The following is a 26,636-nucleotide window of genomic DNA, read 5'->3' on the forward strand; positions in this document are numbered from 1 at the left end:
TGAAAACATCTGCTTTCACAGGCCTAATTCTAAAGGATTAATCTCCACAATATACGCCTTCCTCACTCGCCCAGAGCAATCCCTTATCCACGCCTATATGACTAGATGGGAGACAGACCTCCCAGGCACGAAGAGTAGGGAGGACTGGCTTGGCATCTGGGACAGAATTTCCCACTGCTCATCTAACCTACATACAATAGAAGCAGCTTACAAAGTCATGACCCGCTGGTACCTGGTCCCTCTCAGAATAGCTAAAGTGTACCCCTCAGCCAACCCCTTTTGCTTCCGAGGCTGTAGATCACCAGGGGACATGCTGCACATATGGTGGACTTGCCCCCGCCTCACCAGATTTTGGTGTCAGGTATATAGACTCCTCTCAACCCTCTTCCATACGCGCATCCCCAGAGACCCTTGGCAAGCCCTCTTACATGCAAAAGTGGAATCTCTGACCTCCTCCCAAAATAAGTTAGCCTCCTTTATCTTTTCAGCAGCCACAATGACCATTGCAAAAAATTGGAAAAAACCCTCTGTAAATATTTCCGAAGTGAAATCTAGAGTAAACGCCTTCATGACTAACGAGAAACTGACTAGTATCCTAAGAGACACCCATAAAAAATTTGAAAAGGTTTGGGACCCCTGGATCCAACTTGAACATCCATCTTTGGAGAACTCCTTTATAACGAGGCTGTGAGTCGGGACTGCCCATCCCCCCACCTTTCCCTTTTCTGCTTCATCTCTTTCCTTCCTTTCTTTCTCCTTCCCCTTCTCTCACTCGAAATACCTGCCGCGCCTACATTGGCGACCTCTTTTTAGATTGCCCAGCTATCGCCGGACGTTGGGCATCGGGGGTCACATTTCTTTCCTGACCACTGGTTGGGAACTTCCCCCTCCCCTTCTGATATGCCTATAACACGCCCCAGACAGTTGGACACGGTCCTCTGGGGTTCACTTATAACAAACTATGATTATATTTCCCCTGAAAGTGTTTAAGAATCTTGTTCAGTGTATCTGACCCCTTTTGTCACCCCTCAAGTGACAATAGGCAATTGTTCAACTCAATGTTACCCCTGTTTGTAATCCTCATTAGGCCTTGTGTATAGCCTTGTTTTACCTGTTAAAAATTGTAAAATTCAATAAAATTTTTGAAACACAAAAGGAGAGAAATATGGCAGCCTCAAGATTATTCTCACCCCAGGTTCCCTTGAAAAGTGCAACGCAAAGACAGTGGGCCCAAGTTTTGGTGACCCTTTCCCCAGAAAATTCACATAATTGTGCAGGTTTTCTCAAGAAAATACACATCATGTCGGCAGATATGCCCAGAAAATACGTGCAATCATGTCGGCAGATATGCCCAGAAAATATGTGCAATCAATTTGGCAGATATGCCCAGAAAATACGTGCAATCAAGTCGGCAGATATGCCCAGAAAATACGTGCAATCATGTCGGCAGATATGCCCAGAAAATACGTGCAATCAAGTCGGCAGATATGCCCAGAAAATACGTGCAATCAAGTCGGCAGATATGCCCAGAAAATACGTGCAATCATGTCGGCAGATATGCCCAGAAAATACATGCAATCATGTCGGCAGATTTGCGCAGAAAATACATGCAATCATGTGGCAGACCTGCCCAGAACATACACCTGCTAATATAAATAAAAAACAAAAACATTTACTCACCTGCAGCAGCAGACCTCCTGTCCCAGCCTCCATCCGGCGCGCAGCTCCCATGGGTGGTTGGGTGGATAGGTAGCCGGGTGGGTGGGTGGGTTTGTAGCCTGGTGGGTGGGTGGGTAGGTAGCCTGGTGGGTGGGTTGGTAACTAGCCTGGTAGGTAGGTAGGTAGCCTGGTGGGTGGGTGGGTGGGTAGGTAGGTAGCCTGGTGGGTGGGTAGGTAGGCAGCCTGGTGGGTGGGTAGCCGGGTGGGTAGGTAGCCTGGTGGGTGGGTTGGTAACTAGCCCGGTAGGTAGCCGGGTGGGTGGTTAGGTAGGTAGCCGGGTGGGTAGGTAGGTAGGTAGTTGGGTGGGTAGGTAGCCGGGTGGGTGGGTAGGTAGGTAGGAAGCCTGGTGGGTGGGTAGGTAGCCGGGTGGGTAGGTAGGAAGCCTGGTGGGTGGGTAGGTAGCCGGGTGGGTAGGTAGGAAGCCTGGTGGGTGGGTAGGTAGCCGGGTGGGTAGGTGGTTAGGTAGCCGGGTGGGTAGGTAGGTAGGTAGCCGGGTGGGTAGGTAGCCTGGTGGGTGGGTGGGTAGGTGGTTAGGTAGCTGGGTGGGTAGGTAGCCTGGTGGGTGGGTAGGTAGCCGGGTGGGTGGTTAGGTAGTCGGGTGGGTGGTTAGGTAGGAAGCCTGGTGGGTGGGTAGGTAGCCGGGTGGGTAGGTAGGAAGCCTGGTGGGTGGGTAGGTAGCCGGGTGGGTAGGTGGTTAGGAAGCCTGGTGGGTGGGTGGGTAGGTAGGAAGCTGGGTGGGTGGTTAGGTAGCCAGGTGGGTAGGTGGTTAGGTAGCCCTTTGAGTAGCTATCCGGGTTGGGGGCTCGACTCCTATCCTCCCTCCCTTCCTTCCTCACCTCGGGGGGCCCCCCTCCCGATATGCGCAGCGGGAGAGCGAGCGGCAAATACAGGAAGTCTTCAGGGCTCCAGGCAGACGCTAGAGGCTCAGCCGCTTGGTCTCCAATATGTCTCCAACTCTGTTGACATATTGAAGACCAAGCGGCTGAGCCTCTAGCGCATGCCTGGAGACCCCGAGACATCCTCTATTTGCCGCTCTCCCGCCGCGCATACCGGGAGGTAAAAAAAAAAAATATATATATATATATATATATATATATATAATACTTAATGGGCCCCTGAAGAAACGAAACTTCAGGGGCCCTCGTGCGGCGGCACGGCCTGCACGGCCGTATGTCCGCCACTGCCCAAGCGATCCACCCAGCCGATCTACTCACCCGATCAGCAAACAACTTAAGATGTCGGATGCAGTTTGGCAGGAGTCAAAGGTCTATGAGCCCTCCAAACTCCTCTCACTATCCCTTCCTCATCTGCAGGCAGTAGTAAGAAGGAGGTGGGAGGGGGCACCAGCCAGTGTTCTTGTAAACACAATGCTGACCCACCTCCTCCCTCTGCTTGATGGGAGGGAATAGAGGGAGGATGTGGGTAGCAGTGCAGAGTGGCGGCAGTGGAGCATTATACATTATATGCTTCCTGAAGTGGGACATGTCTTCTTCGCTCCCCTCTGTAGCAGTGCCGGGAGAAGGTCCTCCAGCATCCAACACAGTAGAAAAAGGCACGCCACAGGCTTCAAACTTTCGTGTGTGGTTTATCCGAGCATGGACACATACATGTTACGGGTCGCCTGACCCTTCCTCCAGCATCCAAGGATGAGACACCAAAGTGTGCCCCTCCATCCCTCCCACCCCAGCCGTCACACACTGATTGCTACTAGACTAAGAGGCTCCCCAGGGCCCCTAACCCCCCCAACACCTTAATCCCTAGTTATCTGGCTTGGAGTCACTGCCATGCATCCCCTTTTCTTATTTCTCTTTGCTTCAAACACAATAGGGGAATAGTAGCTGAGTGAGTTGTGTGCCCCAACCTACACTGCCCCCTGAGGCTGGAGCCTCTCTCGCCTCTGCTTCGGGCCCGTCCCTGGCAGCATGATGTGCAGCTAATCACCATGCAGCTCCCATCATGTGACATGCATTGTGAGCCACATGGAGATTGGTGATGTCATGCCCCTGGTGGATAGGATCAAGTGCAGAGAAAGAATTGCTGTTTTACCATAACTGACATCTTGATAGGCAATGTGGTACCGTACAAGGCTAGAATGTACAGCTAAAAAATGTTGCACCACATTGAACTGCTATCACCAATTTGCTTGCTTTATTGAGGGCTGGTGCACACTACAAGAGCTTTTTAAATGCTAGAGATTTTAAAAGCTCTTGCTAATGCAATGCTATGGGGGATTTGTACAAAATCACACCACTCCAATGTGAACCCACACATAGGATAACATTAGCAAGAGCTTTTAAAATCACAAAGCGCTTAGAAACGCTCTTGTAGTGTTCACCAGTCCTAAGTCTCCAAATACATATTAAGCCTCTTTTACACTTGCAAACCTGCGAGCAAGTGGACCTAGCACACTTACTGCTTTGCGTTACTTGCCGACTTCCGCAGTGATGCAGTGGCAGCAGAAGTAATGTAAGTCAATGGGCGACGCATAGGTTTTAAAAATGTTGACAGCATTGCGAATATGACATGGAAACCCTGGAATCTCAGTGACGTATTTCCTGTCCAGAGGGGAGTATGTCAGAGGGCGGCGCTATGCATATGAACCTGTCGGCACACTCTGCTGCAGGGTCATATGTTAGTCATTTTGTGCATTGTGATGCGGCGGGCCGCGGCATCGCACTGCAAATGGACATTTTATTGGTAAAACTGGCCTCAACCTTTCTAAATACGACAGCTCACTGCTTAGTAGAACATGACTTGCTGAAATATTGAAACAGTATGATTTCCAAATAGATACAATAATCCCTGATGTTGTTTATACACAAATAAAAACAAATACTACAGTCCAAGATCAATAAACCCCTTCAGGTAAGTCCACCCCACTATAGTGGGACCTGGTTTCTTGTACTTTAGGGTGAAATAGCATGGCCTAAACAGGGCCGCCAAACTTTGGCATACGCAGCATAGATAAAGCAATTCATGATGTCTTCCAGGGAACGTATTGCATACATTTATGCACAACTTGATTTTGATACAATTTGTTTCTAGAATGGAGCCTTGAAGTAAATTGAGAACTCGCTGTAATTGAATACAGCATGGGGAATATTGTGCATAAAGTATTCATTGTCATTTCTGTCATATATTGTCAACACTGCATATGATGTATTTTAGGAAATTATTGTTAGATAAAAAGCAATTTGAGAACAATCTGAGAATTATGGCAGATGTATAGAATAGCATACGTTATCTAGCTGCGGGGAGTCCTCCCCCCATCTGTTCCCCTTCCAGCAGCATAGGTAGGTACTCCTGCTGGTAGAACACTGTGGGTAGGAACAGACTAGGCCAGTGTTTCTCAAATCTGTCTTTGTGACTCCCCAATGGTGCATGTTTTACAGGCAACCTCACCTATGCACAGCTGGGGTAATTAGTGTCTCAGCTACATGGAATCCACCTAGCTGAGACACTAATTACCCCACCAGTGCATAGGAGAGGGTGCCTGCAAATCATGCACCGTTGGGGAGTCATGAGGACAGGTTTGAGAAACACTGCACTAGGCGTTGTGTGAAAGGTTGCGTTTTGATGCATATGTGTTTTATGTGTGTTTTGAGTGTGTTCGAGTGTTGCATTTTTTCTTGCATTTTGCTTGTGTTTTAATGTGTTTGCATTTTGCACATACAAATTGCAAATGTGGTTTGGTACGTTTATATGCATTTTTATATGTGTTTTATGCAAATCACTAGGAAGTCAACAGGAAGCGGAAAAACATCATTTGGGTAGGAACACACTAGGCAGAATCGCATATGCGTTTTCCACTACGTGCTATGGAAAACACATGTGCGATTCTGCCTAGTGTGTTCCTACCCTCAAACGTGATTTTTTTTGAAAAAAACGCATAAAAAAGCAAACAAAACGCAATAAAACGCTATACCTCTGTGTCACCATTGACATACATTAGGTGTGTTTTAGATGCATTTTGGAAAAATAAGCAGCAATGTCAGCATTTTGCAGAACGCACATTGCAGAACGCTAACAAATACGTTTTTTCATGCATCCCATTGACTTACATTATATGCGTTAACGCTAGCGTTTCTTCCTAGTGTGTTCCGACCCTAAGTGTTGAAAATAAGGAGACCGTAATATTGGGGAGGCGGTGAATGGCCGGTACACATTAAGCTCCCTACAACCACTGTGCTGTAACAACTTCTATAAAGTCTGCTGCTCTCTTGTCATGTCTGTGTTCCTGTTTTGCTGCAGGGTACTTTCCTATGCTTTAATGATTTAAGAGAACACCAGGAAGCTTTAATTTATCATTTATGAGGCAGAATATCCATAAACACTGGCTAAATTATTTAATGCTGATTTTAAAATAACAAGCCTTTTTTATATGGGTTTAAAAATAAGTAAACCAGTTACAAACTAAAGTTAGAAAAATTTTAAATATTGCATTATTATTATTATTTTTATATTCCCTTAATCATTCATTTTCTCCATTGCTTTTTTTTTTTTTTTTTTTTTTTTTTAGAATTAGAAGGTTCAGAGAAAAAGATACAGAGAGGGTAATGTATTGGAATGAGTACATGGACTCCACTTAGGTTGCATACGCACATCCAATTTTGTTTGGCCAATGATTGGACAATTTTAGCACCTCCATGTAGTATGAGAGCTTACCTACACAATCTGGTCATAGAATTCAAAATCTGTTGGCCCTCATACTACATGAAGGTTTACCTACACAACCTGATCCTAGTATTCAATATCTGTTGACCTGCATACAGCATGGATGTGGTAAAATTGGTCAGTGATCATAACTGAAAGTGTGTACCAGGCTTTAGGATGGAACAATGTAGGTTTTCTTGAAACAGGTTAGATACAGTAGCAAGAAAATGTATGTGAACCCTTTGGAATTATATGGCTTTCTGCACAAATTGGTCATAAAATGTGATCTGATCTTCCTCTGCAGGGGTTGGACAAAATAATGGAAACACCTAACAATTTGGCATCATAATCTTTGAACATGTTTTAAGCAAACAAAACTTGACATATATTAATTTTTAAGTTTATTATCTTGTTAGTTGATATGTTTAATTAAAATAATTGTTTTTTACAGATAGTTAAACAAAAGTTGCTTATAATTTATAAAAATGGCAGATCTCTCAGACTTTCAAAGAGGCCAAATTGTTGGTGCTCGTATGGCAGGCGCTACTGTAACAGAAACTGCCCGAATGCTTGGCATTTCAAGAGGTACTGTCTCAAAAGTAATGACTGCCTTTGAAAGAGAAGGAAAAACGTCCTCAGCAAACCACAGCTGTGGCCGAAATTCGAAGTTGTCTGAGGGAGACCGTCTGGCTCTAAATCGAATTGTTAGAAAAGCTCTCAAGACCAGTGCTCCTAAAATCACTGCGGAGCTGAATGATCACCTACAGAACCCAGTTTCCACAAAAGCTGTTCGTCAGGAGCTGCACAAATCTGGATTCCACTGAAGAACTGCAATTAGAAAACCTCTGCTCTCAAAGACAAATGTTTCAAAGCGTTTAGAGTGGTGTAGAAACCACCATAATTGGTCCATCGAGCAGTGGAAAAATGTGATTTTTTTCTCTGACAAATCATCATTTACCTTATTTTCGACCCACGGCCGAGTGTATGTTTGGAGACAGCCGAAAGAAGCTTTTCATCCAGACTGCCTTCCCCCAACCGTAAAACATGGCGGGGGTTCTGTGATGATCTGGGGTGCTATTTCTTGGAAATCCGCCAGGCCAATGATTTCCCTTCATGGAAGAATTAACAGCTGAGACTATTTAGGAATTTTGGGCGACCAAGTTCATCCTATGGTTCAAGAACTGTTTCCGGAGGGAAATGCCATCTTTCAAGATGATAATGCCCCAATCCATACAGCTGGAATTGTTAAAGAATGGCACGAGGAACATTCTAATGAATGAAGTTGAGAATCTCATCTGGCCACCACGATCCCCAGACCACAACATTATTGAGCATTTATGGTTGTTATTAGAGATTCAATTTCCGCCACCATCATCTCTAAAAGAACTGGAGGGTGTTTTAACTGAAGAATGGGCTAAAATTCCTTTGGAAACAATTTACAATTTGTATGAATCAATACCTCTGAGAATTGAGGCTGTAATTGCCGCAAAAGGTGGACCTACACCATATTAAAATATATGTTGTTGATTTTCAAGGTGTTTCCATTATTTTGTCCAACCCCTGTAAGTCACAACAATAGACAATTGCAGTCTATTTTTCTTTTTTTTTTCTTCTTGATACTGTACATGGGCTGCAGTCAGATTATTGTATGGTCCCAGTGACGGATAATTGTTTACAATCCTGATAAACAAGAATAGTAATGAGAACACCCTGTGGGCTTGATTCACATAAGCGTGCAAAGTGTTAGCACACCAGTGAAAAGCTAACATGCTTTGCACGTGTTAACTAGGGTGCTAAGTAGTTTGCACGTGTAAACTACTTAGCACCGTTGTTAGCATGTGCAGACTACTTAGCACCGTAGTTAGCACGTGCAAACTACTTAGCACCCTAGTTTGCACGTACAAAGCTTTTAGGTGTGATAACTGAGTTAGCGAATCGTGCCCCGTAGGTGCAAACTTTTTAGTAGGACAACTAGTAACAGGACAAGAGAGGTCCCTGGTACACTAACCAAACTAAACATAGTTTATAGGATAACTTGGAGCTGCCTGCAACAAATAGTATTGCAGTTTAGTCTTGAGTAATAAAAAGGACTTTGACAGAAATTTGTTTCATTGATTACAGAATAAGACCGATGGATGGTAGAGTCTGATGTGCAGTTGGTGGCAGAGATATTACTGGGTGCCATGATTTCCTGGGTTTTTCTTTTTTTTTTTTTTTGGCTATGTACAGGTATGATAAAGACATCTTAGCAAAGAAACCACATGAGTTGTGTGTACTTAGCTAGTCAAACAAATTGTGCTGGGAAGATGAATAAACTAGGATGCTCTCTACTGCCATGGGGTATTTTTTATATTACAGTGTTTGTGGGATATGAAAACTTAGTGTAGATAGATAGGCGTTGCCTGTTGAGTTGGGCATCAGGCGATGCCGATAGTAAAAATATCGGTAATTTGTTCTCAACAATATTTTTCTAATGACTTGCCGTGCCCCATTCTCACACTAACTCTCCCTCCTATTGCCTAACAATATCCTGCCACTCCTCGTTCCTAACACTAAGCCCCTCCTCTATTCAATCCCCCCTAGTGCATAATACTACTAACTCCCTCCTCTATCCCATCCCCTCTACTGCCTAACACTAACCCTCTCCTCTATCCCATCCCTCCTAGTGCCTAACACTAACCCCCTTCTCCATCCCATCCCTCCTACTGCCTAACACTAACCCCCCCCTCTGTCCCACCCCTCCTACTGCCTAACACTAACCCCCTCCTCTATCCCATCCCTCCTAGCACCTAACACTAACCCCCTCCTCTATCCCATACCTCGTAGTGCCTAACACTAACCCCCTCCTCTATCCCATCCTTCCTACTGCCTAACACTAACCCCCTCCTCTATCCCATCCCTCCTACTACCTAACACTAATCCCCTCCTCTATCCCATCCCTCCTTGTGCCTAACACTAACCCCCTCCTCTATCCCATCCCTCCTACTGCCTAACACTAACCCCCTCCTCTGTCCCACCCCTCCTACTGCCTAACACAAACCCCCTCCTCTATCCCATCCCTCCTAGTACCTAACACTAACCCCCTCCTCTATCCCATACCTCATAGTGCCTAACACTAACCCCCTCCTCTATCCCATCCTCCCTACTGCCTTACACTAACCCCCTCCTCTATCCCATCCCCCCTACTACCTAACACTAATCCCCTCCTCTATCCCATCCCTCCTTGTGCCTAACACTAACCCCCTCCTCTGTCCCACCCCTCCTACTGCCTAACACTAACCCCCTCCTCTATCCCATCCCTCTTAGTATCTAACACTAACCCCCTCCTCTATCCCATCCCTCCTAGTACCTAACACTAACCCCCTCCTCTATCCCATCCCTCCTAGTGCCTAACACTAACCCCCTCCTCTATCCCATCCCTCCTAGTGCCTAACACTACCCCACCTCTTCTAGTTCTTAACACTAACCCCAAACTCTATCCCATCCCTCCTACTGCCTAACACTAACCCCCTTCTCTATTCCAACCCTCCTAGTGCCTAACACTAACATCCTCCTCTATCCCATCCCTCCTAGTGCCTAACCCTAACCCCTTCCTCTATCCCATCCCTCCTACTGCCTAACACTAACCCCCTCCTCTATCCCATCCCTCCTAGTGCCTAACACTACCCCAAACCCTTTAGTTCTTAACACTAACCCCCTCCTCTGTCCCATCCCTCCTAGTGCCTAACACTAACCCCCTCCTCTATCCAATCCCTACTACTGCCTAACACTAACCTCGTCCTCTATCCCATCCCTCCTAGTGCCTAACCCCTTCCTCTATCCCATCCCTCCTACTTCCTTACACTAACCCCCTCCTTTATTCCATCCCTCCTAGTGCCTAACACTAACCCCCTCCTCTATCAGCCTTTCCCGTGCCTAACACTAACCCCTCCTATATCCCATCCCTCCTAGTGCCTAACACTAACCCCCTCCTCTATCCCATCCCTCCTACTATCTAACACTAACCCTCTCCTCTATATAGTGCCTAACACTAACCTCCTTTCTTAAAATCAAATACTAACCCTCCCAACACTTAATGACTAGCTGTTTAACTACTAATTGCCGATCAACTAATATTTAAAAATGTGGTAACCGATTGACTACTAAGCTACTGTTGGGCCCCCAACATACTGCCACGATAATTTACATAGGGCTCTTTTACGCGGCTACCGAGACAGGCACCCTTAAAGCGGAACTGAACTCAGAACTTCCTCTTTGCTCTAAATTACGGTAGTGATTAGTCACAGATGAGGGGGAATTAGACAGGCTAAACACTCTACATACAGGGTGCATTTCTCTATGTTTTCCTGTCCTGTGCAAGAGTTCAGGTCCATTTTAACTGCTTTGTCTGATAGGCAGGAAAAGAATGGTGTATAGCTGTGTTGTAAAACACTTATCATCATCATGATCCTTATCATTGTTTCCTGCTATCTATAAAGCTTATTATATCGTATCTCTTTAGTGTCTCACACTATCAATTCTACAGGATCTTCTCAAAAAATTAGCATATTGTGATAAAGTTTATTATTTTCTGTAATGTACTGATAAACATTAGACTTTCAGATTCAAATACACACAACTGAAGTAGTTCAAGCCTTTTATTGTTTTAATATTGATGATTTTGGCATACAGCTCATGAAAACCCAAATTTCCTATCTCAAAAAATTAGCATATTTCATCCGACCAATAAAAGAAAATTGTTTTTAAAACAAAAAAAGTCAACCTTCAAATAATTATGTTCAGTTATGCACTCAATACTTGGACGGGAATCCTTTTGCAGAAATGACTGCTTCAATGCGGCGTGGTATGGAGGCAATCAGCCTTTGGAACTGCTCAGGTGTTATGGAGGTCCAGGATGCTTCAATAGCGGCCTTAAGCTCATCCAGAGTGTTGGGTCTTGCGTCTCTCAACTTCCTCTTCACAATATCCCACAGATTCTCTATGGGGTTCAGGTCAGGAAAGTTAGCAGGCCAGTTGAGCACAGTAATACCATGGTCAGTAAACCATTTACCAGTGGTTTTGGCCCTGTGAGCAGGTGCCAGGTCGTGCTGAAAAATAAAATCTTCATCTCCACAAAGCTTTCAGCAGATGGAAGCATGAAGTGCTCCAAAATCTCCTGATAGCTAGCTGCATTGACCCTGCCCTTGATAAAACACAGTGGACTAACACCAGCAGCTGACATGGCACCCCAGACCATCACTGACTGTGGCTACTTGACACTGGACTTCAGGCATTTTAGCATTTCCCTCTCCCCAGTCTTCCTCCAGACTCTGGCACCTTGATGAACTTTATCACAATATGCTAATTTTTTGAGAAGATCCTGTAGAAGATTTGCTGTAATTTTCCCGTTGTTTCATTTTTCTTTATTTATAAAGCCTCAGCATATCACATAAATAGTCACTTAAAGGAGTTATCAGGGAAATTACCTAAAATGAGGTTTACTCACCTGGGGCTTTCTCCAGTCCCTTGCAGCAGACTGTCCCACGCCAACCGCTCTGCTCCCGGCCGCTGTCCCGGTCTCGCCGCTCGGTATTAAGGCTGACCGCGGAGTCGGCCTTACTGCAGCAGCTGTCAATCATCGCCACGTGGGCCGCGGTGAACTGTACAGTAGTTCTCACTGCAGCCCACGTGGCGATGATTGACAGCAGCGCTTCACGCAGCCACAGTAAGGCCGACCCTGCGGTCGGCCTTAAAACCAAGTGGCGAGACCGGGACAGCAGAGTGGTCGGCGTGGGACAGTCTGCTGCAAGGGGCTGGAGAAAGCCCAGGTAATTTCCCTGATAACTCCTTTAAAGGGAAGGTTCAGGGAGGGTGGGTAAAAAATAAAAATCAAATTCCACTTACCTGGGGCTTCCTCCAGCCCGTGGCAGGCAGGAGGTGCCCTCGCCGCCGCTCCGCAGGCTCCCGGTGGTCTCCGGTGGCGCGCCCGACCTGGCTAGGCCAGCTGCCAGGTCGGGCTCTTCTGCGCTCCAAGGCCCGGAACTTCTGCGTCCCACGCCGGCGCTCTGACGTCATCGGACGTCCTCCGGGCTCTACTGCGCATGCGCAGAACTACTGCGCATGCGCAGTAGAGCACGGAGGACGTCCGATGATGTCAGAGCGCCGGCGTGGGACGCAGAAGTTCCGGGCCTTGGAGCGCAGAAGAGCCCGACCTGGCAGCCGGCCTGGCCAGGTCGGGCGCGCCACCGGAGACCACCGGGAGCCTGCGGAGCGGCGGCGAGGGCACCTCCTGCCTGCCACGGGCTGGAGGAAGCCCCAGGTAAGTGGAATTTGATTTTTATTTTTTGCCCACCCTCCCTGAACCTTTCCTTTAAACATAACTAGGCCTAGTAACCTGGCTTCTGTGCTGGCTGGTCTGGCTTTCTGATGGGTGTGCTGGCCTGCTGCCAGGTTGTCTGGCAGCCCCCCCATACCATTCCAAAAACCTTTTAGTGGAGCCCTCCCATTCTTCCTAGGGGCCTCCTATTGAGGTACCACAACTCCCAACATGCCCCTGTAGTAGAACCACAGCTCCCTGCATGCCCCCATAAAGACATCACAGCATCCAGCATGGTACTTAGTAGACCCACATAAATGCTCTGTGTGGTGCCATGCTGGGTGCAGTGGTGACTCTTGGGCACGCTGGGTGTTGTGGTGGAGAAGGGAAAGGAGTCCGGAAGAGGAGATGTCTGCAGAATCTGGAGACCAAGCCGTGGGTGAGTACTGCCCCCGCTGCCTGACTCTGGGGCACGTGCCACTGGCTAGCAACCCCCCTGAACCAACTGCAATGACAGGTCTCAAAGCTTCTATGTTTGTGTGTAGCAAATAGAGACTTAGAGCTGTATTTATAAAAAAAAAAGTTAAAGTATATTCTTAATATTATCTATTTAGAGAAAGTGAGTACAGAGTTTATGAACAGTACAGTTGTAAACTCCAGAAATGCAAATACAAGGTGCATACAAAGCTCCCTTTAAGTCCATTTGGCCCAAGCTTTGTAAGGGTTTTTCAGCTTCCTCTGGGTCAACTGGCATATGTGAATATTATGCAGTACAGTGTTGTACATATCTTTTTATTTATATACATTTACTGCACAACTTGACAAACAGACTTGAACTTGACAAATGGACATCTTTTTTTTTTTTTTTTACCAAACTATGGTATGTAACATTAGAAGTATTTCAATAATGTATTATTTTCTGTCCTTTCAGCACAAGATTCCCATATTCGCGGCTGGAAGAAGGTATGGCCTGCAATATAGGGCTTGCCTTTCTAATCTGACATACATAGTTGTCATACACACAAATAGAGGAACTGGTTGCAAATACTGGTTGCCTCAGTTCTTAAATCCCCATTGTCTTGACTAATGAGGAAGTTCAACTCAGAATCACACTTTCCATTACGGAGGTGCAAATTCTGGTCTTGTAGTTCATGACCAGATTGAGAGTTATACTCCAATAAACTTTGCCTTACAATTGACCTTTCCCTGCTGACATACATTAAATTTGCCTTTCTATGCCATTGGGGCTTTTCATGCTTGGCAGGAATTACATAACTGGGATTCCCGTCGGTCTGTGCATGCGTGCTGCGATGCACTGTGCTCCTGCATTTACACTTACTGCATTGCCCATAGACTTCCATTACTCCAACCACGGCGTGTTAAGCATGGTGTGTGTGGTAATGCCAGAGCCAGATTTACAGCTCAGAAGCCTGTAGGCACAGGCGTTCTGATGCCCTAATCTCCGCCCCTTAACTCAGGCCACACCCCCATATTGGGCTTCTCTCCTACCCTGACTAGGTAGCCAGATTTTTCCCAGTATTTGGTAACCCCATTAATCTAGGTAGTAGATGTTCCCTCCCCTCCCTCAAGTATAGAGAGTATAGAGAGTGGGTGCACCCACCCCAGTGTTAAGTAATCCCCTCAATAAGAAGCGGGACATTTGTTTAGGGGAGCTGCCTCTCTTACATAAGGTGCCTGTAGGCATGAGCCTACAGTGCCTTATGGTAAATCTAGACCTGGGTAATGCACTTCAGCCCTTAAGTAGGATCAGATACTTCTGGCGCACCCCAACAGACCGCAATACATATGAAAGTCTTTCATTGCTTTTGCAGCCCCCTTCAGTAAAATAGGATTACGCAATTCAGGTTTAACCTGCAAGTGTAAAAGGGGCCTAACACTAACCCTCACACCAACTGAAACCTTTACACAAACTCTAGTTCACTTTTGAAAATCCTATCCATGCTAAAAGTACCAGTGCTGAAACTACCTATAGTAAAGAATGATCTGGCATCTCCCTGCACTAAGATCTCATCTTCCCACCTGGCAGGCAATGAACAAGCAGTAGCTTCCACCAGTTCTGCATGTGGCAAATAGTACTATCAGATTCCAGTACAAAGCACTGGTCAGAGGAGTCATTCTGCAAGTGTGCACGTTGTCTTGGCATTTTTGACCAATCGGTCACCAATTGTGAAGTCAGTCAGAATAATAGATTGCCCAAAAGGTTGCCCGTGAGTCTGCTTGTGTGTACAAGTCATTAGAGTTGGGCCGAACCTCCGATTTTAGGTTCGCGAACCGGGTTCGCGAACTTTCGCGGAACGTTCGGTTCGCGTTAAAGTTCGCGAACCGCAATAGACTTCAATGGGGATGCGAACTTTGAAAAAAAAAAATAATTATGCTGGCCACAAAAGTGATGGAAAAGATGTTTCAAGGGGTCTAACACCTAGAGGGGGGCATGGCGGAGTGGGATACATGCCAAAAGTCCCCGGGAAAAATCTGGATTTGACGCAAAGCAGCGTTTTAAGGGCAGAAATCACATTGAATGCTAAATGACAGGCCTAAAGTGCTTTAAAACATCTTGCATGTGTATACATCAATTAGGTAGTGTAATTAAGGTACTGCTTCACACTGACACACCAAACTCACCGTGTAACGCACCGCAAACAGCTGTTTGTACTAGTGACGGCCGTGCTGGACTGGTGCGCACCATGGCGAGAGTGCAGGTTTTGGTGGCTTTACAGCCCATATGGTCGGCCTGGCTGATGTAGCTGAATGACAGAACAGTGACTGTCCAGCTGATCAAATTTGGTCTGACCACAATGAAGCAACGACCTTATTATCGTTTGTGTGCCCCCCGAGACACTCATCTAGGCGCCGGTCATTGCTTCATTGTGATACGCAAGCCCCTTCACCACGGCAAGGTAATGATCACGAAGGGGAATGGGCGCATGTACATGCCTTTTCTTTTGTTGTTGCAGCTGCCCAGAAAAATTAGGCAGTCATGTACACGCACCATAAAAATTATTACAGCGGCCGCTGCTAGCAGCGGCCTAAAAAATTCAGCAATCCGCCTGGAGTCCCGGACCCTGTTGGTGGTGGCGGAGAAGGTAGTGAAGCGGCCTGCAGGCAGACATGCTGTGTGGAGGGACTGGGAGCGACTTAGTCTTTTTGGGGCAGGCCAGGCAGCCAGTCACACGGCGTGCAGGCAGAGATGCTGTGTGTGCGGGGACTGACTTAGTCTTGGGGCGGGCAGCAGCCCTCCGGGATCCATGCCTCATTCATTTTGATAAAGGTGAGGTACTTAACACTTTTGTGACTTAGGCGACTTCTCTTCTCTGTGACAATGCCTCCAGCTGCGCTGAAGGTCCTTTCTGAGAGGACGCTTGCGGCAGGGCAGGAGAGAAGTTGGATGGCAAATTGGGACAGCTCTGGCCACAGGTCAAGCCTGCGCACCCAGTAGTTCAAGGGTTCCTCATCGCTGTTCACAGCAGTGTCTACATCCACACTTAAGGCCAGGTAGTCGGCTACCTGCCGGTCGAGGCGTTGGTGGAGGGTGGATCCGGAAGGGCTACGGCGAGGCGTTGGACTAAAGAACGTCCGCATGTCCGACATCACCATGAGATCGCTGGAGCGTCCTGTCTTTGACTGCGTGGACACGGGAGGAGGATTAGTGGCAGTGGTACCTTGCTGGCGTTGTGCTGTCACATCACCCTTAAAGGCATTGTAAAGCATAGTTGACAGCTGGTTCTGCATGTGCTGCATCCTTTCCACCTTCCGGTGAGTTGGTAACAGGTCCGCCACTTTGTGCCTGTACCGAGGGTCTAGTAGTGTGGCCACCCAGTACAGCTCATTCCCCTTGAGGTTTTTTATACGGGGGTCCCTCAACAGGCAGGACAGCATAAAAGACGACATCTGCACAAAGTCGGATCCAGTACCCTCCATCTCCTCTTGCTCTTCCTCAGTGACGTCAGGTAAGTCAACATCCTCCCCCCAGCCGCGAACAATACCACGGGAAGGTTGAGCAGCACAAGCCCCCTGCGACGCCTGCTGCGGTTGTTCTCCTGCCGCTGTCCCCTCCTCCTCCTCCCCCAAAGAAACACCTTGCTCATCATCCTCTGAGTCTGACTCGTCTTCTGCACACGACCTCTCTTCTTCCTCCTCCTCCCCCCTCTGTGCTGCCGCAGGTGTTGAGGAAACAGCTGGGTCTGATGAAAATTGGTCCCATGCCTGTTCCTGCCATAACGGTTCCTGGTCACGCTCACTCGCAGCTTCATCCGCCACTCTACGCACAGCACGCTCCAAGAAGTACGCGTAGGGAATTAAGTCGCTGATGGTGCCCTCACTGCGGCTCACCAGGTTGGTCACCTCCTCAAACGGCCGCATGAGCCTGCATGCATTTTTCATCAGTGTCCAGTTGTCGGGCCAGAACATCCCCATCTTCCCAGACTGTTTCGTTCTACTCCAGTTGTAGAGGTACTGGGTGACGGCTTTCTTCTGTTCTAGCAGGCGGGAGAACATGAGCAGGGTCGAGTTCCAGCGAGTGGGGCTATCGCAAATGAGGCGTCTCACCGGCATGTTGTTTTTACGCTGAATTTCTGCAAATCGTGCCATGGCTGTGTAAGAGCGCCTCAAATGCCCACAGAACTTCCTGGCCTGCTTCAGGACATCCGCTAAGCCAGGGTACTTTGCCACAAATCTTTGAACCACTAGATTCATGACATGTGCCATGCAGGGTATGTGTGTCAGCTTCCCCATATGCAAAGCGGCAAGCAGATTGCTGCCATTGTCGCACACCACGTTGCCTATCTCCAGGTGGTGCGGGGTCAGCCACTCATCCACCTGTTTCTTAAGAGCAGCCAGGAGAGCTGCTCCAGTGTGACTCTCCGCTTTGAGACAAGCCATGTCTAAGATGGCGTGACACCGTCGTACCTGGCATGCAGCATAGGCCCTGCGGAGCTGGGGCTGTGTAGCTGGAGAGGAGAACTGCCACTCAGCCAAGGAGGAGGAGGAGGACAGCGAAGAGCATGTAGCAGGAGGAGAGGAGGTGGCAGGAGGCCTGCCTGCAAGCCGTGGAGGTGTCACAATTTGGTCCGCCGCTTTCTGCTTGCCATCGTTCACCACCAGGTTCACCCAATGGGCTGTGTAGGTAATGTAGCGGCCCTGCCCGTGCTTGGCAGACCAGCCATCCGTGGTCAGGTGTACCCTTGACCCAACGCTCTTCGCAAGAGATGACACCACTTGCCTCTCAACTTCACGGTGCAGTTGGGGTATGGCCTTTCTCGAAAAATAAGTGCGGCCTGGCATCTTCCACTGCGGTGTTCCGATGGCCACAAATTTACGGAAGGCCTCAGAGTCCACCAGCCGGTATGGTAACAGCTGGCGAGCTAACAGTTCCGCCACGCCAGCTGTCAGACGCCGGGCAAGGGGGTGACTGGCCAAAAGTGGCTTCTTCCGCTCAAACATTTCCTTCACGGACACCTGACTGCTGCTGTGGGCAGAGGAGCAGGAACCGCTCAAGGGCAGAGGCGGAGTGGAGGAGGGTGCCTGTGAAGGTGCAAGGGAGAAAGCGGCAGAAGCAGATAATGCACCTGAAGGAGGAAGAGGAGAAGTAGGGTTACTTTTCTTTTGTGTGCTGCTGCTGCTTTTGCTCAGGTGGCCATCCCATTGCTGTTTGTGCCTTTTCTCCAGGTGCCTTCGTAAGGCACTTGTCCCTACGTGAGTGTTGGCCTTTCCACGGCTCAATTTTTGTTGGCAGAGCGAACAGATGGCTTTGGTCCGATCTGAGGCACACACATTAAAAAATTTCCACACCGCTGAGCCACCCTGGGATGTGGGCACTATGGGGACCTCAGCAGCTGATGCTGAAGGGCAAGTTGGCTGGCTGTACATAGGTGGCGATACATGGTGCCGGACTCTGCCACCAGCTGTTTCTGACGAAGAGCTGCCCCAGCTTCTTTCAGCAACTTCTCTCCTCCTACTACTCTCTGACTCCCCCTCTGAACTGTCCCCCTCTTCATCTCCTCTATTGGGAACATACAGAGGATCCCTATTACCGTCATCATCGTAGTCATCCTGCCCAGCTTCGCTTGCCTCAGACAAATCCAAACTTGCACCATCAGTAGGTCCTTCATCCTCCTGACACGTTACATCCATAGTGTTGCCGCGTAACTCAGACATATTAGCTGGTGAAAATTCATCTGGCTGTAACAACAATGGCTGTGCATCAGTGATTTCAACACTAAATAATTCTTGCGAAGTGTCAAATGCAGCGGAAGTGGTGCTAGTAGTAGCGCTGGTGGCTGAGCAAGATGAGGTGTTCTGTGTCGCTAAATACTCAACCACGTCCTGACAATCTTGGGAGGTGATGGGACGTGCCTTCTTCCGAGCACTGTACTGTGGGCCAGGTCCACACGAAATTACATTTACACGACCTCGCGCAGACCTGCCGGGTGGCCTTCCTCTGCCTCTGCCATTACCTCTTCCTCTTCCTCTACCTGTTTTGTCCATATTGGGTATGCACGGAGTGGTATATCACACTGCGTGCACTCACGTAGGTAGGTGGGTTCACTTAACTGCACAGGTATGCGCACTGATGCGGTGGGTTCACTGAACAGAACAGGTATACAGTGGCGGGTTCACAGAACAGGTATGCAGTGGCAGGATCACTGAACACAATAGGTATGCAGTGGCGTGTTCACTAAACAGGTATACAGTGGCGGGTCCACTGAACAGAACAGGTATACAGTGGCGGGTTCACAGAACAGGTATACAGTGGCGGGTCCACTGAACAGAACAGGTATACAGTGGCGGGTCCACTGAACAGAACAGGTATACAGTGGCGGGTCCACTGAACAGAACAGGTATACAGTGGCGGGTCCACTGAACAGAACAGGTATACAGTGGCGGGTTCACAGAACAGGTATACAGTGGCGGGTCCACTGAACAGAACAGGTATACAGTGGCGGGTCCACTGAACAGAACAGGTATACAGTGGCGGGTCCACTGAACAGAACAGGTATACAGTGGCGGGTTCACAGAACAGGTATACAGTGGCGGGTCCACTGAACAGAACAGGTATACAGTGGCGGGTTCACAGAACAGGTATGCAGTGGCAGGATCACTGAACACAATAGGTATGCAGTGGCGTGTTCACTAAACAGGTATACAGTGGCGGGTCCACTGAACAGAACAGGTATACAGTGGCGGGTTCACTGAACAGGTATACAGTGGCGGGTCCACTGAACAGAACAGGTATACAGTGGCGGGTTCACAGAACAGGTATACAGTGGCGGGTCCACTGAACAGAACAGGTATACAGTGGCGGGTTCACAGAACAGGTATGCAGTGGCAGGATCACTGAACACAATAGGTATGCAGTGGCGTGTTCACTAAACAGGTATACAGTGGCGGGTCCACTGAACAGAACAGGTATACAGTGGCGGGTTCACTAAACAGGTATACAGTGGGGGGCGCATGCGCGGCGCCAACGGAAGTGGATGCACTCCGTGTGAGCTCCGTGCTTGAGCGGTGAAATAGGGCAGTCTATTTATATATAAAGGGCCTGTTTTTGCACCAATTGCCTGCGGACACACTCCTAACATGTCCAGGAGAGGAAAGAAAAACGAGAAGACCGGGGATCCTTCTTCCCAGCCGTCTATAGCGGACCTACTCTCCAAGAAACAAGGCAAGGGGAAGGACAAGATGGCCGCGGCAGCGTCTCCCACGCCCAGCCAAGTCTCCGAGCGCAGCTCACCCACATCACGTGAGTCACCTTCTGCCTCCCCATCCACCCAAGGGTCTCCGGCAGCCCCCGCACTGGAGAAGAAATCTCCCTCCAGCTCTCCGTCTCACCAACAGCCACCGCCACCGCAACCACAATCCCCCATGCTGTCTTCCTCCTACACGGCAACATCTCCGCCTGAATGCGGACGCTCGGCAGCACAACACATGGCACGGGACTCCACATCAGCCTCCCACCCCACACAAATGCCAGAAACAGCACCCCCACCTAGTAGGGGATCCAATGCCGAACTCCTCGCAGACTTTCAAGTAATGCTCCGCAATGAATTGGCAAAGGCTGTATCTAACTTCACTGCCCAAATGCAGGAGATGGGTGGCGAGTGAACGACCTAGAGCAGAGAGTAGACTCTTGTGCAGATGCCCTTAAATACGATGATGCTAGAATGGATAATCAAGACGCTAAAATAGCTGCCTTGGAAGCTCGATTAGAAGACTTCGAAAATAGAGCTAGGCGCTCCAATGTTCGCATCCGGGGTCTACCCGAAAGTGTAATGGACATTAAGGAAACAGCGCTCAACCTATTCTCTGCAATACTCCCACAAACAGATCCAGCTGAATTCCGCCTAGATAGAATTCACAGAGCTCTCGGAAGACCGCGCAACCCAGACCTGCCACGGGATGTAGTTTTGAAATTCCATTACTATGAAACGAAAGATAGAATCATGGCAGCAGCACGAGACCTCACAAATCTACCAGGAGTACCGCAGTCAGTGCGCCTTTACGCAGATCTCTCGCCCCTCACACTTCAGAAGCGAAAAGCCATGCGACCTATAGTGCAAGCCCTTATTAAAGAGAGCATCAGGTACAGATGGACCTTTCCCTTTGGCCTACAGTTCCAGCTAAATGGCGTCTCTCATCATATAAAGACCCCAGAAGAAGGCAGACCACTTCTAGAAGAAGCTAACATTAGAATCGAGACAATCGACCCTCTACCTCAGCAGTCTGTCCCACTGCTTCCACAGAGACCCAACAGACCAGAGAGAGAATGGCACACTGTGAACAGAAGAAGGCCCCCAGGAACGACCCTATCATCCTCTCAAGACTCCGCCATTCGTAGTCCGTGAGTTATAAAAAATCCTGGACAGATGCCCACTCTGGTCCACTCCTTATTCCCTCATTATTCCTGTTTTTGATCCCAGGACACCCCCAACCTTACGCTTGGGATAATTAACTTTCAGCATCTTCTAAAGGCCCACGCCCATGTATCTTCTCCCCTGGTACTTAGCATCTATCATTTCTGCTCCCCCATACTGATATAGATCACCACCTACCATTTATTGACTATAGACTGATTTTGCAACCGTGCATTGGCATTACATGAGAGGTTATTTAAGTTAACCCACATATCTTCTCAAACGAATATTTCAAGTTGAAAGCCTTTCATGTGATGTTAAGAGTCATTAATCTATGTTCTAACACTTTCTTCTTTCCTCCTTTAGCCAGCCTCTGATACTATTTTAAAATATGTGTTAATGTTGGGCAGATCTCACATCACCCTCTCAGGTATTATGATTGTACCCATAATGTTTGTTTATGTCTACGGTTGATAGGTGGGCCCCATGGGAGTCTGTTAAAATTTTATGGCTCTCCAACGCAGAAACAATCTTCCTCTGCTCGAAGCCCCGGGTTTTGCCCCGCGGCTGGCTTGGTCACCTGGGCTTATGGTGGAGGCCGGGGGGATCCCTTCGGGCCACTTCATTTTTATCCCTCCTATGGAGGGGCTGGCCCGAACGGATCCCCCGAGCCGAAGAAACCTGCCTGGGGGGCCTCCCGGTTCAGTGGGATGAACCCCGGAGGTAAAAGCTTAGATTCCACTGAACTATATGCATGTACATGGCCCTTATAGTCCCACTCCCCCTACATCTCAACGAGGGTCAATCCTGGGATCAATCAATTAATAACCTGGACCGGGCAGTCCTAAAAATCTACTCTGAACACCTTATCAAGGGGGCTTACCCCCCCCTCCTAAATTTATAACCAAAATAGGCCCTTTTTACATAACAATAAAATTAAACCCTCACCGCCCAAGGTTCTCTTGCTGCCCCCACAACTAGAGGTATGCTGGGGAAAGGAAATAATATGTCCGATCCCCTTCATACCCACCATGTTAGGATTGTTTCTACAATCCTAGGGATTACGTTCCCTCATTGTTTTCTATTCCCACGGTCAGTTCTCCCTGGTTCACTATATACAGAGCAAAAGTTATGCCCGCCTGGGGTCTTTCTTTATGATGGCACCGTTGAATAACAGAACCTTTTTAAAGGTCTTATCCTTTAATGCGCGGGGTCTCAACTCCCCACAAAAAAGGAGGGAGGTGTTCCGCGACTTGAGTAGGCACCACCCCGATATTGTATGTATCCAAGAGACACACTTCTCTACTACTTCATGCCCAGCCTATTTCCATAAACACTATACAGTTAAATTTGTTTCTACAGCCCCTAAAAAACATAGAGGTGTCCTGGTCCTGATCCACAAAAATTTGCCACTGGACGTAATAAACACCCAATTAGATACTGAAGGAAGATATGTGACACTAACTGGGACCCTATATTCATGGCGCCTCCATCTTATTAGCTCATATGCTCCCCCGGAACAAGCCTTCAAGACATTTCAAATGATTCAAAAGAAATTAGATATACAGCCCAATACACTCTTAGTATGGTGTGGTGATTTTAACCTTACCTTGAACGAAAAACTCGATAAATCTAAACCATCTCCAGACAAGCTCTCTAAAGCACAGAGAAAACGCCTCCAGACCCTAATGGAAAATAACTTTCTAGTGGACGCCTGGAGAGAGCTCCACGGTGATAAGAAAGGCTATACCCACTATTCTGTAGCACACCACACTTATGCCAAAATTGATCATATTTTAGTCACCACATCAACAGTACCTCATTTAGTTTATATTAGACATATACCAACTCCGCTTTCAGACCATGACATGCTCCTTGCCTGTCCTGATCTGCATGTTGAAATCACTAGGCCTCGAACTTGGCGCCTAAATGAATCTATGTTAATTAGCACCAAATCAAGGTCAGAAATATCCTCCAGCCTCCAGCAATATTTCTCTGAAAATGACCACCCAGACACTTCCCCTGCCACCCTCTGGATGGCCCACAAAGCTGTTATTCGCTGTAAATTTATACAAATTGGGGCCCAAAAAAAAATGAAATATTCCGAGGACATTTCTAATTTAACATATAAGCTTCAGCGCCTCAGGTCACTACATCAAACTGAGCACTCCCATTATATTTTAAAACAAATCAAGGACGTTGAGCTGCAGTTACACATCCTTCTCTCAAACAATGTAGAAAAAGCCCTAACATGGACTAAGGCCAATTATTATAGGTATGCAAATAAACCCGACAGTTGGCTAGCTGCGAAGCTAAGAAATTCCCATAAAACCAACATGATATATAAAATCAGGACTTACCAGGGCCAAGTCACTAGTGACCCAAACAAAATTGCACAAACCTTTCACCACTTTTATCAAACGCTCTACTCTGACTCTACCCCACCCCAACATCAGAAAGTCTCCAACTTCCTACACCAAATAAGCTTTCCTAGACTGACTGAGGAATCTAAGAAAACTTTAAATAGTCCAATATCCCTCGAGGAAATCTCTAGTAGTATTGGTAAGCTCAAGACCCGAAAAGCTCCTGGCCCTGACGGCCTCACAGCCCAATATTACAAAAAATTCCAAAGTATACTCTCCCCCCACCTTCAAACCTTCCTCAACACCCTAATGAAAAAAGAATTAACGCATCCTGAGTTCTTGGACGCCTTCATCACCCTAATCCCAAAACCTAACAGAGACCCACTCCAGCCTAAGAATTATAGGCCGATTTCACTTCTCAATATTGATTATAAAATTTTCACAGCCATCCTGGCTAGAAGGATGAACACACTACTACCCGCCATCATTGAGAATGATCAAGTAGGCTTCATTCCATATAGACAGGCCACAGATAATATTAGGAAGAACGTAGCTATAATCACTCATGCAAACAAATCCAAGAGACCACTCATGACCCTAACGCTGGATATCGAAAAAGCCTTCGATATGATAGCGTGGCCTTATATGTTCGATGTATTATCCCACCTGGGCTTACCTGACTCCTATACCCACTGGCTGACCCAAATATATTCCACCCCACATGCAACCCTTAAACTCCCGGGGTCCCCCAATACCCCAATTAATATACACAGAGGGACCAGGCAGGGCTGCCCTCTTTCCCCTGCTATTTTCGCGATCATTATAGAACCATTAGCCTCTTATCTTAGGCAAAACTCCTCCATCCAGGGATACAAGATATTGGACGAGGAATTTAAACTCAGTCTTTTCGCCGACGATATTCTACTTACTATAACAAACCCCCACATATCAATCCCTAATCTAATGAAGGCCCTAAAGTACTTTGAAGGAATCTCTGGTCTAAGACTTAACTACGACAAATCGGAAGCAATGTATTGTAATTATGGGAAGGCTAAAGCCCTAGCCATCTCCAAACAGCATAACTTCCAACATCGGGACCATTTCACCCAATACCTGGGAATCAAGCTCACTAATGACTATAGCCAGTTGTATCACAAAAATTACGTGCCTTTGTATCGGGACCTGGTTGCTATGCTCAAGTCGTGGAACATCTACAACATCTCCTGGGCGGGAAGGATCGCGAGTGTGAAAATGACCCTCCTCCCAAAAATATTATATTATTTTAGGGTACTCCCAACCCCAATTAAGAAAAACGATATTTTAACACTCCAGAAAGAAATATCTAAATTCATCTGGGCAGGGAAAAAGCCTCGAATATCACGCAAAACACTTTTCTTGCATAAAAAAGAGGGCGGCCTGTCAGTTCCCAATCTCCTTTTATATTATAAAGCCGCACAGGTCGCGATCCTCCCCACCATCTACAGTGATGTACATGCTCCCAAATGGGTCTCCCTAGAAAACCTCCTTATCTCCCCTCTATCATGGAAAGGCATATTGTGGTCATACACAAAGGATATTGCCCCAATACGAGACAATTCTATTATAACTTATCACACCTTAAAAATCTGGAGATCAGTTAGATACGTAGTCTCTCTCCAGTCCCAACCATCAATCTTAACTGAAATCAAATCCAACCCAGATTTCCCTGAAGGACTCCAAGCGTCATCCTTCTCCTGGTGGTCATCAGAGACCCAACCTACAATTAAGGCATATCTAGTTCGAGGGATGATTCCCTCATGGACTCAGCTAATAGAAATCACGAGGCCCAGGCTTTCAGCATGGCTTAACGTAAGACAATTATATCACTTCCTGACTAAGCTAGCTAAACCAGGAACCTTTATCCAACCCTCACGCTTTGAAAGCCTGTGTCTTCATGACCCCATGCAGAAAGGAGTGCTCTCATATATCTACTCGATCCTCAACTCTCCACCAGTGAATCATGTACATCAATACCAAAAACAATGGGAAAATGATCTCCACTCACAACTCAAAGATGAGGAGTGGACCCAGTGCCTAGAAACCCTATCTAGGGGTAGTCTGCAAACAACACATATGGAAGTATCTTTACGACTACTACACCGTACATATCTGGTCCCCCACAGACTTCATCAAATAGATCCTACAAAAAGTTCACTTTGTTTTAGGGGATGCGAGGTCCCGGGCACAATATATCATGTCTGGTTTTCATGCCCCAAAGCATCTCGCCTTTGGGGAAGATTACGTCACCTTATTAATAGTATACTTCCAACATCTATCACTTTGGACCCCAAAATATTCCTTCTAGGACATAAACCAAAGACAATACCTTATGCCCAGCATAAACTTATACAATTTATAGCAAACGCTGCTAAAACGCATATTGCAGCTAACTGGCTCTCGCCACATCTCTCTTACCTACAAATAGTTCATAATGTAAATTCCATAATGATATGTGAACGTATCAATGCTATCATCAATGATAGAATGCCCCAATTTCAAAAAATCTGGGACCCCTGGGCCACTAACAAACTCTCTAAAGGAGCCCAAGTGCAACTGGACCTCGCTTCCCCCTCTAACTGACCATAGATAATCCAAACATAAATCTAACCGGCTATTGCACCAATCGCGAAGGCCCACCCAAAAAGTAATCTTGGACCCCCATACCATACACAAGCTCTGTAGACCCCCTTCTACAAC

This window comes from Hyperolius riggenbachi, chromosome 3 (assembly GCF_040937935.1).
Source record: "Hyperolius riggenbachi isolate aHypRig1 chromosome 3, aHypRig1.pri, whole genome shotgun sequence".
In the NCBI taxonomy this organism is placed as follows: Eukaryota; Metazoa; Chordata; class Amphibia; order Anura; family Hyperoliidae; genus Hyperolius; species Hyperolius riggenbachi.